At 36.7% G+C, this 16,925-nt stretch overlaps 1 protein-coding gene across 1 annotated transcript in view; it reads left to right on the top strand.

Annotated features, from left to right (window-relative positions):
• Nucleotides 1-16,925, top strand: part of LOC103920774 (chromosome unknown open reading frame, human C11orf58) — a 41,416-nt gene that overhangs the window by 519 nt on the left and 23,972 nt on the right. The window lies entirely within an intron of this gene.

The raw sequence follows: 16,925 nt of genomic DNA, 5'->3' as shown, positions 1-16,925 counted from the left end.
GTGGCTGCGCCGCGGGAACGCCGCCCGGCAGCCTCCCCCGCCCGGGGGCCCCGGGGCGAGCACAGGCACGCTCTCTTTCGCTCGCTCTCGTGGGCGAGGGAAAGGAGGGTAGAATTTACGGCGAATTTCGGGAGATGGGAGTACACAAAGAAGAAAGCCAGCAACAGCGTTTTCCTTAACCGCCTGCCCCGCGCCCCTCTTCCTCCTTTGCCTTTCTCCCCAGCGCTCAGCGCGCCCTTCTCGTCCCCGCGGTGGGTGAGGAAAGCGCCCCGGCCCCTCGCCCCCGCCGGCACCGCTCCCTGCGAAACGCCTCCGGCCTCCCTCCTCAAAGGCACTTTCCTCTCGGAGCGTGTGCCCCGGAGTTCGTCGAACTCCTCTGCCCGTCCTCGCTCTACCTCCTTCCCCGGCCAAAATCAGGCCAGTTGCCCTGCCCGGGCTTGCCCGGACGGTTTTCCTTCTCAAGTCTTGTGGGTGATTTCAAGTCAGAGGCCGGGTTTATAGTTTATAATCGACACTTGCTTTATTTTTTCAAGGGAAGGGGAATGGAAAAAAGAAAAAAATACTAGGCTGTTATGACCCATGAACAGTACCCGGGGTGACGCTGCTCGAGGTCGTGGGCAAGACTCAGCACAGTGAGTGTCTCAGGCACGCTCCAGGCGCAAGAGAGCTGTAGGAACGGATCAGCTTTAGGAGACAGATCCTGCTCTGTAGGGGCACAGTGCATCACAACACATTGCAGTTCTTAGCCCTACTTCCACGGAAAGCCCTAAACCAGGAAGGGGTCCTCTCGTGGGACTTTTAGCAGCTGGTGGGATTGATGCTCTCCCGCAGCCACCAGAAAGCATTCATCACACCATGGCACCCTGGCACCCAGCGAAGTTGAAGTCACCAAACTCTTAGCTACAAGTTGCACTGGCAGAGTAAGCTCTGCAAATGAATCGTGAGAACACTAATAACAAGCTCCAAAAAAATGGCAATTACATTCAGCTGTAATTAGAAATCACATTAAGATTGAATACCTGATACTTCGCAGGTATAGAGTGAAAAAAGAAAGACAGTAGCGTGACTGTGGAAGGTGCAAACGTTTCCACTGAAATGCTCCTCCTATTCTGGGTATTTCACCTAACAGCTGGATTTGCCTACTTGTCACCTTAATAATTTTTCTACTCCCATCTCTGTATAATAGGATGACCATAAAACACAGTTAACATATAAAAAAGCAGTTCGAGATTAACAATGATTTTAAACATACTTTTTCAGAAGCAACCCAAAGCCATGCAAGAGACGCTTACAGCAATCACCACTGTCATACTAAGGCATCTCTTCCTTGAGCATACACCTGTGTGGCCTTAATGTATTATACCGATATGCCCAGCTTCAGCTTCAGCTGGGAATAGCTGAGCACGTCTTGTGAATGAGGAAGGACGGAAAGATATACTGGCGTATCTATACCCGCAAGCACATTTGAGGAGCTGGGAGGGGACACATGCTAGAAGACCCCCTTATAACCCACAGTAGTCCTATTTTCTATTACAGCCCAGAGTAAATTGTAGGTCAGTGATATAAACATTAAAGTTGCTGGATATTTTTCCCTAAAATCTCAATCGCAGAAAAACCTTTGCTAAACATGATTACTGCAAACCCCTATGAACCATTGTAAGGGTTTATCAGCACGCCACGGTGCTTTTCTTTTTTCAATGGCAATGTCCCATTCTGACAGCACATGCTGGAATTCAACAGACTATGTACAGACTTCATATTATAAACTGACGGAATAAATACGGTGTTATTTTTGTTTCATACCCCCCAAAAAAAACCCAAACCCACCATAATCCCAACAACAAAGCACAATTTTTAAAGTTCCTGACCTAACTACCATTCTACAAACAAGATACTATGTAAAAAAAACCCAAACCCTGAAGGCTAGAATAAATATACAAAGCTGTCTTTGACCTGAGGACTGGCCCACATTGCAAATAAATGCATTGCCACTAAGCCACATATATATGTGCCACATGAACAGAAATAAAACGAATCCTCGAGATAGGCCAATGATTTTGTATTTTATATTACTAACTGCCGTGCACTTATAAATTGCACTGGTTTTAAGATGTTCCTGTGGGTTTGTGATAATATGGCCTAATTTGTAGGCTCGTGTTATTGTCAGTTGTTTCACCCAGAAGCTCAAGTCGTGTGCATGTAAAGTGCATGCTTCTCATTAAGAGGATCAAAATGATGATGCTGGAAAGGATAAGCTGTTTAGAAAATATCAAGAAAAAACGTGAAAATGTCTACAAAGAAGTTTTGGGGTACAAAGTTGTTTCAGATTATCCCATTTTGCCTGGAGCTTATAAATATCATGGCATATTGAATGGGTGGTATGGCTGTCTCCTCCCTTTGATCACCTCTTAGAACACTTTACATTTTCTAACCAAAATACGCAGTAGTAACTTCTTGCAACAAAGTTGACTAAGAAGCAAATCACTGTATAAATCTTTCAAAACATTTAAATATAGCTTACTAAACTAGGAACATTGGGTAGAAACTGCTGAAAGTATTCAGACTGTTAGAAACTAAAATGTGACATGATCTCAACATATTTGAACATTCAATTATATGAAACATTTTTCCAACGTAATATCAAATTTAAGACTGAAGTAAAGTAAATGTGGTTTGACTGCTTTGGAATCTTCCTAAGACAAATGACTGAAAGATCAAGGTGTTTTATTTCCTATTTGAATCAATAATCAATAAGCCTTATACAGAAGAATCACGCATTTTGAATATAAAACACACTTTTTTAATAAGTGCAAGTTAGACCGAATAAAATAACTATGTTTTGAGACCAAAACTCACTATTTTTTAAGTCATTGCAATCTATATAATTATGAAGTAACTTGAATAAGGCATCTTACATTGGTCCTAAATTTTTTCCTCAAGTAAAACACTCATTGATTCTAATGTGAGTGTTGCCTGAGTAATAAGAGTTCCCTGTCAGACTGTTAAAATCAGCTAACTTCTAAAAGCCTGCAGATTGATGGAATAGCGTGATTATACTAAAGGTATGTATTTAATATGGAAAAAAAAAATCAAGTTACCAGGCAAAGCTTTTTAACATTTACAATAAAAGAAGGCAGTAATATAAGTAGATATTTTTAGGGGGGTTATAATTCTGTGCCTGGTCATGCAGACACTTATGCTTGTGACTTTATTTATGTAAGTCATGCCAGTGAATCAGTACTCTCATGTCAGAAGCATTTGAGGTTTAGCATCTAGGACAATAGAAATAGGAATAAATTGGCTTTAAACATTCCACTAGCAAAACAAGACTATTTGTAAATCAATTGCAGTGGATTACACTGTAAGAGTTATTTTGGAATGTTGTATTTAAAAGTTTGTGACTGATGATACACATTTTCTTTGTTTTGATTAAGCTCTTCATCAACATTACGTAGCAGAGTTAGATTTTCAAAAATGTTCTCATAAAAATTAGAACTCCTTTACAAAAAAGTCAACATCAAACAAATGAAAAACACTGACATACACCTTTTTCTCTTTTTTTTTTAATGAGGTATTGAAAGCTTAATTCTAATAAGAATATTTAGTAAATAAATGTTAACTCTACTCAGTGGTATTAGCATAATTGAAATTGTAGTTTATAAATTTTTGAGAGCATCGGCATCATGATATGGTTGTCATAGAAACTGCAACAATATGTCATTTCAATTAATTTTACATGCAGTGATGCTGAGGTCCATGTAACAATTCTTTTAAGAAGTTCTAGAAGTAAATATTGAAAAGCAGGAATAACAACATGAATAGGCAACAGTACCCTTCAATTATTATTTAATTAACAAAACAGGGAGAATTCTAAATTATTTTAGAACTATAACCGAGCTGGAGAAACTAGTTAAGCAGACTTTGATTTCAAACACACTGAAATTAAAAGACGAAAGCTACGGAAACATTCAAACTCTAACTGAAAAAAAAAAAAGTATCTTTTCCCAATGAAGCAGATTTGGCAAAATATGTACAAAAAGATTTATTCCTGTTTAAGAAATATAAAACATGAAATAGTTTTAAATCATGAATGTTCCTTTTGTGTGTGCTAGAAGCAAAAAGTCAAATGTTACAAATCCAGGACCATAATACAATATAAAAAAAAGCTTTAAAGGTAGGAAATGTAACATGAATAGATTTATTTTTCCTGTATAATGCAGCTACTGTGTGTTATGAATGCTACCTTAAGTAAATCATTGCCAGACACACTCAACTGACATTAATGACTTGATTATTAGAACAGAAAAGCTAACCAAAATAAAGGCAGTGTTTTTTAAAAAAATAATAATTGTATTGCAGGAGTATAAAATTTCTTTATTTTTGCTGTTATAGGACAGAATGAACACATACTCTTGTTTTCTTATTGCATATGTATGATACAATACCTAATCCGATAGTTTATACATGAGAGAAAATACTGAGCAGATCCTAATGAGAAAAAAAATATACATTTTCAACACATTTTACACAGTAATCAATAATTACATAGTATATTTTGTTTAAATTTACCGAATTGCCCCACAGACTAGAATATGCAAGACCTTTCAAACTGAGACCTGGAACAAGCTGTTTGCAAGTAAATAAAAACTATCAATATTAAAAACAAAACAAAAAAAGGAAAGGAAAAAAAAAAAGAAAAACCACAGCCTAGAGAAGCTATCCGCAGTGAGAATGGAGAAGCATCTAGAGCTATCCTTTCTGATAGGATTAAGGAATGCTACAAAAGAAGCATTTAAATCTCTAGTTTTCCCTGACAATTAACAATGAAAAGCAGATGTTTACAAAGCTATTTTACATGCTCGTTTATAAGATGCTAAAAGATGGTTTGTGGATGGTAAGAAGGAAGAGCTGGATAACTGCTTGTCTGGTGTATATTTAAAAGCATTTTCATTGGCTCAGTTATTGTTAATAATGAAAGAAACACTTTGTGCTGTATGGCTGTGACTATAGAAAACTGCCGTCATAAAGTCCTCAACAAACTCTTAAGATGCAATTTACAAAGATAATAATAACACAGAATTATTTCACTTCTCTGAATGCTACACATTTGCATACCAGGACTGTGTACAATATACTCATAATGCACATTCATAACAACAAGGACTTCTTAACATTGCAACGGCACAAGATCTGTGCATTAAAAATCTACAGTTCCAAGTTTTCCTTTTTGGTGGGAAACCATTTGTATAAACCAGATGCTCTGCATCTACACAGGGTAAGCCCACGTTCAGTTCCACACCTTTATTAAATGGAATCATATCAAGAAAATTATGAAACAGTGGAAGGTAACAACAATATTAACAAATTCCCTCTCATATAGAAACACAGCAAATTAACTTTTCACACAAATTTAAGAAGTCTGGTCTATAACTGTGAGTCAGGAGATGTGGGTTCTATTCCTGGCTGTGCTACAAACCTACAGAGTGTTTTTGAACAAGTCACTTACACCAAGTCACTTGAGTAGAAAAAATTCAAAGAATGCATGCCTCAAGCTCAATTTAGACAGATCCGTATCTGCTTGTATTGGATGCATGCGAATGTAGGCATATGTCTCTGAAAAGCTGGGGCCTACCCTTTGTGGACTTTTCATCTTCTTATCCTATTTCTCTACATGGAGAGAGGCTGTTGGGAGACTTAATTCATAAAAGACTCCTCACATATCAATTATATTTATGCGTAACGAGATTACCACTAAAAGTCCCAGCCCTGCAAAGACTGATATGCACGTTTCACTTCACACTTTTGTAGTAGTCCAATTTACTCTAATAGAATTATTCACTCTGTATAATTCTAGGCATATAAACTTCTGCAGTATCAGGAACTAAAGTTAATGGAACAGATAATGTGTAAAAATACTCATACAAGTTAGTAACGAGGTTCAGGCTTCACATTCTTAAAGTCCTACATCACATTCAATAGAAGGATTTTTTAAATATCGCTATTATAATGTTCTGGTGCAAGGAAGAGGATGCATAGCCGCCTTGACATTAAAAAATTCTGCTATCTTACAATATCTACATTTTCAAAACAAACAACAACCTCTTTGCAATGTGTAAAATAATTCCAAAAACTTCAGTTCTAATCATAAAAGATACTCATAAATCACCTGTGTGTTGCCACCATCCAAGCTGGTTTTGGTTTTTACCTCAAACACTGAATAAATTCTAATTTCTGTTAATGCTTATGCTATTCCTACTACTTATTAAGTTGTGAATGAATGTATTACACTAAAGTACAAAAATATTTAATTCATACTAGTTGGCCAGATTTCATTTCTTCGATGGACTCTTCAGCAACTCAGACTTCCCATCTACAGGCTAGTCTCTTGGACTAAAATTATGCTACATACATAATGATATGCAAAGTAGGTCAAGTTTCCAACTTGCAGCTACAGCCATACTTAACTTCACCCAAATGGATACTGCTCACATGGTTAAAACTAAACATGCATATAAATGTTTATAGAATTGGGGCTGAAAGTAGCAAACAGTCGTCCTGATTTGGATGGATTTTACCATAACACAAATTATTTACATAGAAATCTAACAGCAAGGCATAACTGAAAATATTTCGTATACCTTTCAAAAAACACCATGGGGAAAATCGCTTCCAAGCAGCTGTTATTGGTGGAGCAGATAGGGACAAAAGGAGGAAAGAACTTCTCCCTCAGTCTGTAATAGCCTGCACTGGTATTGCACGAATGCCAAGCACCAAACCAGCTAATACAATGCAGCTCACAACTGCCTATTTTTCTAGTGCCACGTTCCTCAGCCCAGAGACACAAAAGGTATACTCCCTTCTCCCTCCCCTTCTTCCCACAGAAATTATACTCCTGGCTGCGTCCTTGAATGCTGGCCTGCCACAACCACAGAGGAGGGGACAAAATTTGCCTCTGTCTCAGTATTTTGCCGTTATTTTAATTTGATGGCATTTTAATAATATGGAATGGTTAGCTTTCTCAGACTACCATCTGAAATGTCTGTGACTAAGGCTTCTGTTCTGTGGGTTTTTCTTTTTTCAATTTTTCTTCTTTTCTGTTTTGAACATGTATTTCAATTAGCTTTCTAGTTTATGCAATAGAAAGGTATGCCCGAGGTGAACATTATAGGTTTTTTTAAAAAAACTAACTTAGGAGATGTTCATGATGTTCAGCAATGGAGCCCATGCTCTTGGAAGTTGCAATTAAAAAGAAAAATACATTGAGCAAAAGGAGGGCACGTTAGAATCAATATGGTCATGCACCCCCCAAATTCCCAACTCTTAAGATCAGCAAGGAATAATTTCTTTAGCATGGTAATTTTCCACTTAAGCACTGAAACCTAAACCTAGATTGTAAAGCAGTATTCAAGGGGTCATAGCTTCTGCCTTTGCTTCTCCTGTCCTTTCTAGAACTCAGAGCTGCAAAGAAAATTTGTCATGTTACAGTTTTTAATGTACAAAAGTGGGGAGAGTTGAGTGTGGAATTAGCAATGTATTAGATCTGAATGCAGGCATCTACTGTAGTCACACATGATGAACCTTTTATAAAATACCTTCCGTAATCATTGCATTCAGCACAGGTAGTAATTCCTAAAAAACAACACAAAATACTCTGACATACTTTCTAAGGTTCTGGGTCAAAGGAGGTGAAACAAGGATTTGTTAAGGCCTATTTAATGAAAGACTGAGATAGGAAAAGACTAAAATCTGTGCTTTAAATGTAGTACACCATACCAAATCCTTTTTCAATTCTAAAAAACCCAACCCTCTCCTATACAGTATTTGGCACACTTGTTTTTTAAGAGTGAGATTCAAACTTTTCAAAGCCCTTACATGAGGAACTTGTTTCTTTTTGCTCAAAAAATTAATGAAAGATACAAATCCTTTGATTTAGAGAGAAGCTTTATTTTGTGGAGAATATTAAGGGATTTTACTGTTGATATTTTCACATTAATATACATTATTTATCTCCACAGGGTGGCGAAAAAGAGAAAATTGCAAAGACTTACTGGGTGGCAGGAAGTGGGATTCACTATAATCAACAGCAGCAGGGGACTCTTTGAGGTTGTGTTGTGAGATATATTCAAGATTTTAGCAGAAAGAAAATAATTGCATTTAATATTGTGCTGGTGGGAAATAACATATGTTCAATCTTTTCCAGCTTTTATACTTACATTCAGATTTAGACTCTTGCCCTTTAGATGCAGAGATACTACTCCTTAAGATCTGGATACTTTTTTTTTTAGTACACTTATGCAGAGCATGTCCTATTATTAGCCAGCTAGAGCTTTATGCTACTTGCAAATTTTAATTCAAAAATTTACTAAGGTTTCATGAACATACTTACTGGACAAAATAAACAGCTCTATGTTCAATAAGCAAGCTATTACCAAAACGTAATTAAGTTTCCAGCATTATTTTAATCTAAATCTAAAAAGATGTTTTTATTAAAAACGCAAAAATTATATGCTTTCTCAGATGTTTGCTTAAAATTTCTTTCTGGGTCAAATCACTACACTTCTTACAAATTCAGAACTTCTTTAAAATGGATGTAGTTCTGTCTGTGTAGAGTAACTGATAAGTTGATGAAATAATTGACATTTAAACACAAAAAAGCTTCCAGTCATATACAGGTTTTCCACACTTAAAGGGGATAAAAATTTCTGCATGTGATAAACTAATATTGAGGCTCAATTATATCTCATATAAGTTCAGGAAATTAAAAGTAGCTGTCTAGTCTGAGCTAATTGTGTAGAATTCCTTTATAATCAAATATATCCATACAGAGCGGGATCTCCATCGTGTGTTTCAATATTGCCCTGTTTTGCTCATGAATAACTGAAGTAAAAGAGACAAACTGGCCACTGGAGGAGTCTGTCCCTTTCTCCCAACTCAAAAAGGACCTAGAAACAATTTAGGCTAGATACCTATCTTTTAGTGGCTAAAGCAAGCGAGATGAGTTTTATCTTGCACAACTATCGTAACCCTTGTCTAGTCTTACCGTTTACCTTTTGTCATTCTCCTGCTTTGTGTTACTTCAGAATAGGAATCTCGGGGCAGACCATCAACTATGTAAAATGCTAAAGGAACGGTGATCATTTACACCATGTGCGGATCTGCCTATTTCTGCCTTATGAGTTTAGTTGCACACTTCAGGGAAGCATATAAAATTATTTTTCAATGAAAATCTGTTAAAGCCCTATTTTTCATAACCCTATTGTTTTCTTAATTTTCTATGTAAGTACAAATGGGAGTACATGTATACATGTATAAAAACACAGCATAAACTTCTGGAATATGAAAGATGCCAGATCTGGGCTTTATATTGACATAGACTTACAGGTGTCTGCAAAAAGACATAAATTGGGAGCTGTGTGTTGGAGGGGGGGGGGGGGGAGGGAATGATCTTCCATTCAAGAACAGTCTTCTTCAAAGTCATATCAAGGCTAAACAGATTGGTTTAATTTGTAAAATGTAATGGATATACTTCACAAGCTGCAATTCCATGGTTACTTTACATGGCTTAGTGGCTAGCATCACAGAATTTACTTTTCTTGCTCCATCCTCACTGCCAGCAGTAACATTAAGTGGCTACACAGTCAGCCAGTTGAAGAAACTGCTCTGGATTTGGGGGGCAGGGAGGGGGGGCTGGGTCTGTTGTGATTTGGAATAGCACAGCTACACAAAAACTAGTGCTGGCATAGAGGGGACAGCGATGAGTGAATGGGTGGGTGCTGCTGGTACGGAGATCATACCAGCTTAAAGAAAGAGTGGAACTGCAGCCTGCGGGTGGGATCCTATGGCACCTTAAACCAACAAATGTTCAGGTTGACAGAGCCTTGCCTCCCATCCTTCCTCTACCAACTAAGCATTTCTATTCTTTCCCTTGCATCAGCACTAACACCCACATAAGTGTGCAGGAGCCAGCTCAGGGAGGTGACTTGTCTGGAAGCTAACCCCACAAAAGTGAAAAAAAAAAGAACAACCAAACAAAAAAACTTTTCAGCCAGATCTGCTCCAAGGAGCAATTCACAGAGTGATCAGACAAGAGCTAGTGCCAGCACAGTGCAGAAGGTGGAAACGCAGAGCCAGAGGCAATAGAGGAGAGGACAAGGCAGCCCAAACTTAGATCAACTCCAGCTGTGATGGACCCAGAGCCGGAGCCAGCCTGACCGCTTACAAGCTTCCTCTAAAACCTCTGCACTTTCTCTGAAAACACTATGATAGAATGAGTAAGTATACAGAGTTGAAATTACCAAGATGCCAAGGAAATAAAATCAGGACGCTTACTTATACACTGAACGAGACAAGAAGCAAGAAAAAAAGAACATGGTCTTAAAGCTATCTAGCAGAGTTTCTGTTGAATGTAACAGGCAAGGACAAATCATTCCTGACTGGAGTATTGGAGCTATACAGACCACACTTTTGAGTAAATTTTGGCTTTCTAAGCCTTCGTTGTGTAGTTTTGGGCTGACAGGAAGACATTAGCAGTGGCTTCAGAAAGCATTATTCATAGTTTACAGGACTCCATATCATCATCATTACAAAATACATTATTCTACATATTATTTTTTTGCAATGCAATCGTCATGGAGATGAGAAGATAAGGTAGAGACAGCTCGAGAAGGATTGGAAAAGACTGAAACTGAGAAAACTAGGAGCTAGCATTTGGAAAATTACCAGTGCAGAAGACTGGACTTCTTTTCTCTATGCAAGTATCTGAATTCTGCCATCCCACATCCACAAAAATATGAATCTGTTGTTACTTGAGGATATATAAGTTTTTAGAACAAACAGATTTACCCTAGCTTAAGTTTGTAAGGGCAACTACGTACACATGATGAAGTGCTGGAAAACTGAATTTAAAAGAAAGGAGAAAAATCTTTATTCAAGGAGAAATAAAATCAACAACAAAAAGATTTCTAATATTACAGTCACACTGTAAATAAAAGAAACAAAGTCTAATATGTTGACTACAGTAACAATATTAAGAAAAAAAAAGCTCTGTAAAAGATAGATTTTCTGAAAGCTTTGGAAATTGCAGACAAAAGCTGAAGGGAAGCTATAAAGTATTGGCATGTTAATTACTGAAAGAGAATAGGCTATTTGCAAGTAACTGATTAGATCAGCAAGCCAGCTACATGGAGACTGACTCAGACCACTGAGATCTTTGACTAGTTTATGTATGCAAAGTACATAAATAAATAAATAGATATTAGTTAGTAGGTTTAGATTTCCCATCTGCAGTTGGAAGGAAGATAAAAAGTCATCACTGACTTAGGGGAAAACATCTAAGAAAAGATTAAAATGTTTGATATTGACCACCTGACTTGCCAAGAAGGCCCAGAATGAAGGACTCTAACAGACAACAAAGTGACACGTGGACTGTGAAACCTCTGTTCCCATGAATATACATCGACTAGCAGACAGGTCTTTGAATCTAGGATAAACCAGTATTTACAGATACCTTGCGCTCCCACTGTTGTAGTATCTTCTTGTACTGAATTACAGATGTTCTAGGGTCCTCTGCTGATAACTTAGGAAATTAGCATAAATTATATGAAGACATAAAAAGATTTCCAAAAGTTACATAGAATGGTCAAGGTATGGTAAAGGCTAACACAAACATTTTGAACACATGATGGGTTAAAAATGCCTGCTTCTGGAGGATAGCAGTGGAGAGCAGCAAGGAAAGAGCGTAAAGGATACTTCAAGGGGAAAACGATGGAAAACAGCTGTCAAAGGAATTCAAACAAAAGAAAAGCGAGCAGAAGTAATTCACATGCAATCAATCCATTTTCAGGTTTGGAGAATTACTGGATGACAGTTTTCTAGAAATAAGTTTCTCAGAAATAAAAGTTTCATGTGTGACTGTCCCCTGGTCCTATGTACAGATATTGAGGAGAGGAAAGGTAAGAAATTAGATTTCTGAAGCTTTGATTACTGGCCTGCCCTGGTTGAGATAATAAAAGCAAAGTTTAGTTGAGTTAATCCAATTTGGGTTTATATTGGGGGTTTTTTTTGTTGTCGTTGTTAGCAGCATTGCTATGGTATACTTTCTGTCTTCTTGGGCAAGCAGAAAGCATCCTGGGAAGGGAAAGATATATGGCAAGGGGAAGAATAGGATGGCATCTCTGAGTCTGGGAAAAGGAAACATGGGCTTTGATGATACAACTGTAAAAACACCTGTAAATCCCACGTCTTTCTGATCTGCTTTGTTTATACAGATTTGGTAGCGATCCTCAAAACTGAGTTCTCATTAGTTAAGCAGATCAAGTCAGTTGAACTCAAACTGCCCGTAGGAGCACAGCTCAAGGATTCAACCACACTTAGTAGCTAGACTTAATTAGATTCAACATCTGAACATATTTCCTTAGGGAATTTGTCACAGAGACAAGACAGACTTTTTATTTAAAAAAAAAAAAACAACCAACAACCAAAACCAAAACCACCCAAAAAACCAAACCCCCAAAAAACCAAGCACAATTTCGTCTTAACAGCAGAAAGATGGTAAAACATATGAATAAGAATATAAGGACCACAGGATGTCTTTCCTATCTACAGTATTTTAACCTAGAAACTACAACTCTTGTCTAAGTCAGTCATCACAGAGTGGAGTGCCCAGATTTTAACTGATAGTCTTTTTAGTCAATATGCGTTGGCGTACAACTGTGTACCTAGTGAGGACACTAGAAACTAAGGTTGCTTTTTAAATTTTTTTTAACAGACTGAAGTCACGTTCAACTCATTCAAAATCTTAGCTCTCCTGCGGAAAGACATATAAAAGGTTAAATCCCTAGACAACAAAGGGAAACCCAAACAAATTCCCTCATCCTAAATTGTCACCAGGATTACAAATCAACTAATTACAATGCAAGAATATGAGGTTGCTTATAGGCAGTGTGTAAACTTAAAACTGTCCTACACTGAAGGTTCATTTTTCATGCATGCTGTCCTGTACCAGGCATAAATATCTTTTCCTGCACAACTATTAAAAGTACTTTCAGTATACATATACTCTGCGTGTTTCTCAGGAATTATAAGTTTAAACATTTGAAGTTGAGAATTCTTAATTAAATTACACAGTTACAGACTGTCTTTTGGTGTCTTACAATTTTAAAATAATTTTAAAAATACAATAGTTGCCTATTTACATGTTGAAAAGTTGTACTTTAAAATGGAAATGGTTATGGTTCCAATCTGCTACTCATAACATACAAAAATAACAGATATACATAATTCCAGTAGGCACCGTACTTTATTACATTAGCCTTTACCAAGGAAAACATTTTCAAGTGATTTTTCTGACCAGAAGTTTATGAAAGTTGGAAAGGTGGTCTATAAATCAAGTAAACAATTTCACTATCGATGACTTTCTCCCTTGCTTCCAAGTATCTATTGCACACAGAGAATTCATTAAAGTGGATTGAAAAAAAAAATTGTACAACAATATTTGCCTTTCATGTTGCAGCTTTAATTTACTTCAATATATTATCACACACTTTCAGATCAGTAATCAGTAACCTTGGATTTAGAATTCCTTACCTTTTTTCACCAACAAAAAATATAAAGTACCTAAAAAATAATTGTTCTTTTAATAATATTGTATTAGTTTCATTGAAAACAAAATGAAATTAATTATATTGCTATCCAAGAACAACAAAGTAAGTTATAAACAACAAAACCACCATCAAAAATAAAAAATAGCCTTTGCCTGTATGTTAATTTCATTAAGTATCTAAAAGATGATGATATCTCTGTTCAATTGCTCAACAGTTCAACATGCACAATCCATTTTTACGGCCCAAACATAATAGATTTAGTCATTTGTAGCTGTGTTACAAAATGACCAAAGGCTAGAAACCCCAGCCCACAACTGCATCCCATTCTACCAGGCACTTCTCATATAGACAGAAGATACACAGTAAAAGGCAGATTCTGTCCTGAATAGTCTGAAGTTTAACAGACAAGAGAAACAGAAGGTGCGAGGAAAGAATGTAATGCCTAAGTAAAAGTATGGAATGTGGGGCAAAGAGAAACTAAGCAAATGGCTCATGGTCACAGAGGAAGACCATGACAGAGCCAGAAATTACCCCAGATTTCACATTGTCCTCTAACACAAAAGAATTCCTGTCTGCATACATATGGCTTTGCTTGCCTTTCTGCAGGTCTTAGACCTTACTAAAACTCAGAGTGAGATAAACAAGATATTTAGGACCTTTACTCACTTCTTCAAATTAAAATCTGATCATTAATAGGCTAAGCAGGAAGACCCAAGCATCAACTGTCAAGACGACAATGTGAGCTTGTCTCTTACTTGCTACTAATAGCTTTCTTTCACTCAGTGTGTATGGAAGAAAACTTAAATTAACAAATTTTCATCCAGTGAGTAAAGGAAGAAAATATAATCTGAAAGTTTCCTTTGACATCTTAAAATGGGAATCACATAATTATGACAAGGGAAATTAATTGCTAGCATTAACCCCATGTCCTCATTGCATTCCCAATTCTTAGTTCACACATTCACCTAACAAGAAATACATAGCGTACAATATACATAATCCCACTGCATTATAATAATTGTATTAGAGTACACAGACATTTGCATTCCTAACTGGTTATATATGTGTATGTATATATGTATATTCATATGCATGGAGACACAGGAAGACAAATACATACAGAGCATATAGACACATTGATATGTATACTTCCTGAAGACATCAAAACATTTTGAAAGAAGAAAAAAATACCTTGCTTGACCACACTCATAACCCGTTAGTGAGCTGTTAATTCAGACTTTTCTTAGGAAAATGCACAGTCATGAGTTTTACTATAGATTTTTTTAAAGAAAAACCTTTGTTCATCAGATTTCTAATTATATAAACTAAACATTTTCCTTCTATCTGAATAATAGATATAACTTTTTGTTTAAGTGTCTTAACACTTATAATCTCAAAAATAATACCTGCATAAGTAAAAACAATTCACAGTATTCTAGCACTTAAGAGTGAAATTAGTGCCTGTTATAAAAAGAGCTAACAAGTGCCAGCACAGCAAAAAAAAAAAGTTGGGTTCTTTATGGTCTTTCTGACACATCTCTTCCTACATCAGACTGTGTAATGTTCTCTTTCATTTGCTATTTCTCTAATCCTAATCCTTGCCTCCATGACAGAAGCTACTAGTTTTGTGGCAGTCAAAGCAAAACCGATCAGTAGTACAGATGTATTCTCAGAGAAGGTCAAAGCACTCCTGGAAATGAGGAAATCACAGTCCACTCCAAGATCCAGCACCGTGCCTTAACACAACTTCAGACAAAGCTTACCTTCTCGCTTCTGTGTTGTAATCTTTGACCAACATCTTTGTTCTGCCTGAAATGTGCACAGGTATCACCATTACAGTCATCAAACTGCTGTTAAGGCCAGGCATTCACAAAACTGATAGTTTAAAATAATGGTTATACTGTTTAGCAGACATGCTAAACAAGGTAAACTATTTATTCTGTTGAGCTCCATTAGTACTAGAGCCACCGAAGCCCTGAAAGAATTCTGCAGCACTTACCTACTTTCCCTGACAGGTAAATTCAGAACAATCTTTCAACCAAAGGTAAGATTTTATTTTAGATATAACCTATCCTTATTCTTCTGCTGTATTTTGGCAGGCATATTTGCCCACTGTTGTAATTCATCTATCACCAAATTATACGTTTTGTTTGGCAGAGATTTTGTTGTTGTTGTTGTTGTTGCCTAAGGGCACCAGCCAGAACAATAAACAGTTCCGAGTAAGTTCCCCTTACACAGTCTTGGACATGCTAAAAATTTACCTGCTAAAGCCTGATCACAAGTGAAATGTGTTTGAACTTTGCCAGTCCTTAAAAGAGAAAGTTTTCATTTATCCTGACACAAACAGGATGAAATCTAGATTTAAAACTGATTAAAAAAAAAAAAAAAAAAAGAAGTCCCATCACTGTAAAACAGAACTAAATGTCCTATTTCTCAGTGGTGCTCAAGGAGAACACTCTGAATGTTCATTTGAAAACAGAAAGTATATATATGAAATAAAATGCATAAACTTGTAGAACAGAAGGAACATGATAACAGCAGATGCAGTGCTGTTCTTTTTACTTTCACTAGTCCACAGTTCTCCTGATTTGTATTAACTAGATTGCTCTCACTGATAAGTCTCTTCGCCACTGCATTTGACATGAGAATTAACAGAAGACTAATTTTGGGAATATTATAAGCATCCTTCTAGAAGTATATCACACAGATTTTTTTTCAATACACAAAACATTTTCCTCCTAAATATCAAGGAGATAATAGACGTTCCTTATCTAAATTCCTTCTTAAAAGTCCAGGTCCCCCACATTTCTCCATGTTTAAGGACAGCTTAAGGAACAGAGGGTTGAAACTGTTTAAATAATTGACAGGACACTGTGCAGACTCCAAAAGGCTTTCTTGAATGGGTGTCTCCTAAATCAAATATTAGAGCTTTTCCCTTAGTTTATAACATGCGAGATATAGTCCAATGGCTTGTTCATTACAGTCATTTTCCTTCCCTTCTGTTTTCATGTTCTTTTTTCTTTTCTTTAGTACACATTTTGATCTATTGCCTTTCTTAAATCTCAGAATATATGGTAAGAGTTTATCCAATAAACGCTTTTCCAAGTGTCCTAAAATATGTTACATAGCTCACAAAACACCCAAATAAATGGCTATTGCATTGAAGTGTTCACCATCTTTAACACTCTTCACAGCAAAACAAATTCATTTAAACAGTTTAAAATGCAGAGATCAGCCTATATCGGAACATCTAAAATACAACTACTTAAGCAGCATACTATCAGTGTGGTTTTCAGGCTCACTAAGCGTACATTACTGAAAGAT

The sequence above is a fragment of the Pygoscelis adeliae genome, unplaced genomic scaffold (assembly GCF_000699105.1).
Source record: "Pygoscelis adeliae isolate BGI_AS28 unplaced genomic scaffold, ASM69910v1 Scaffold166, whole genome shotgun sequence".
In the NCBI taxonomy this organism is placed as follows: domain Eukaryota; kingdom Metazoa; phylum Chordata; class Aves; order Sphenisciformes; family Spheniscidae; genus Pygoscelis; species Pygoscelis adeliae.
The sequence above is the reverse complement of the archived record's forward strand: the minus strand, read 5'-3'. Positions and strand labels throughout refer to the sequence as shown.